Source organism: Helobdella robusta (assembly GCF_000326865.2).
Source record: "Helobdella robusta unplaced genomic scaffold HELROscaffold_7, whole genome shotgun sequence".
NCBI classification, from domain to species: domain Eukaryota; kingdom Metazoa; phylum Annelida; class Clitellata; order Rhynchobdellida; family Glossiphoniidae; genus Helobdella; species Helobdella robusta.
Window position 1 is genome coordinate 2,354,033 of NW_008705398.1, and position 2,209 is coordinate 2,356,241.

Sequence of the window (2,209 nt, forward strand, 5' to 3'; positions counted from 1 at the left end):
ATGGAAAAAATAATTGCTCATGTAATTAATAGGGACTATTTCAAAACATNTGATTCGCCTTTAGCGTCTTAGTTGCTTACACTGGCACTTTACAAATGACATTTTATTATTATTTAGTATTATTATTATTTGAATCGAGATCTCGATATGGTTTCGTTTTTTATCTTGATTTTTGACAGCGTATCGTCTCGTTTTATGGCAATCATCGTAAATATTTTTCGACAGTTGATGCCAGCGCATTTTGCAACCAAACTTATACGCCCTTTATACCCGAGCTAATTTGTTTTTTATGATGATCATTTAAATGCTTTTTTTTCCAGATTTAACAAATTAAACAATAAAACTATAAAAGCAATTAAGAGTTTATTTATCAAATAAAATCTTTTTTGGTACCGAGCAATTAAAACGTTTGAAATCATGAAATTTTTTTAATTATTAGTTCTTTTAAATCGTAAAACAGTCAAAAGAAACATTTTAACACTGATAAGTTCGTTTGATTGTTCGTCTGTCAACGGATTATACTTAATGTTGTTGAACGCTGGGCCACCTAGTGTGAAACAAATTCCTTATCAGTATTCTTTCACGCGTTCTGAAGCAAGAGGTATTCAGGTAGACATCCGCAAGTGGCTCTGCATTATTTCAAAGTAAAATTAAATATAAGAAGCTTCTTTGATTGAAATAAAGAATTGGATGTTTCTATTCAGCATAAAGTTAGAAATGAACGAGTGAAGACTAATTTTAGATAGTAACTACTAAAAAACATATGCATGTGTTCAAATTTTCGCATTTTCAATTAAATAGATACTTAATTATATTTTACATAGTTTTGCTTTTTCAAGCAAATAATCTGTTATAAAATTTCGTTTTTAAGCAGATCCATCATAAAATTGTGAAAAATTGAAATGTTGGTAGTTTGTTCTCACTTAAACTCCAATTTGCATTGGCCTTTTCGTACCAACACAGTATGCATTCTAATTTTAGCACTTTTGTGTCCTAGTTATGAAAATGATCAAGTTCAATTTTCCCAACCGCACATCTTATTATATTGAGTTGTAAATTTTAATTTTTTACATATTATATCATCGATCGATACAGATAACAGTTTTTAAACAAATTAAACACATTATTTAAATATTGTCATCTGTTAATAAATTTCTTGATATTCTTTATAAAACTGATGAAAATTTTAAGCAAAATTACTTTTCATTTTATTCTAAAAAAAAAATAATTGAATTGCGACATGTAAAAGTTATACGAATTTGGTTGGAGGGAATCAAAAATCAAAATAAAGTCGCAGTCGAGTTGGCACAGCTGATCTGCACTTGTTCCTGTTGCGCGCGCTGGAAGATTTTTCTTCCTTCTCTGCAGTTTTCCGAGATTGGATCAGATCTTTTTCCGGCAACAACGGAAAAAGGTGAAGGTGAGATGAAACGAGTTGGTTCCACATCGTTAAACCAGAGCCCACGTTAGCCAGTTGTTTTCATGCTGTCGCATAAATTGTTTTCAGTCACAAATTTTAACAGTGTCCATTTCGACAAAATTATCAAAGCATTTGTATTTAAACACAATGATTCCAAAAATTTTAGGTCTACAGTTTTATATCTTTTGATTTGTGCGAAAGCTGAAGGTAGAGCCAGAATGTTAAAATTTTCCCCTTAAAATTGAGTTTGAGGTTTTAAGAGTGATAGCAATCACGGTTGATTAAATTAGTTCATTCAATTCTTTCTGTAATCTTCTAATAAAATATCATGGTTTGAAGATTTTTTTGTGGTCATATTTTGCAGCTTTCGACGCCGAAGAAAATATTAAAATTGATTAATTGATCGATTTAAGTAGATGACACTTTAAAGAAAAATTTAAACTAGAAAAATCAAATTATAATGTGTTTTTACTTTACGAAATAACTTTTTTGTTATTTGTTCTTATTCTTATCGGGTTTCTTTACTGAAATTATTTATTTTAATTGATCCTTTTTGAAAATTTTACCGCTCAAAATGGTGAATTTAAAAACATTTCTGTTTATAGATATAGAATTTAATTTCCGAATTTTCTAGTGAACAATTAATTTTTTCGAATTAATCTTTTACAACCGCAAAGTCAAACAAGGAAAAAACATCACTTTATAAAAGCAAAAAAAGAAGCAACACCGAGAACAATAAACATTGATAAATTTATTCATTGTTTAAGATTGGCGTGAAAACATTTACAG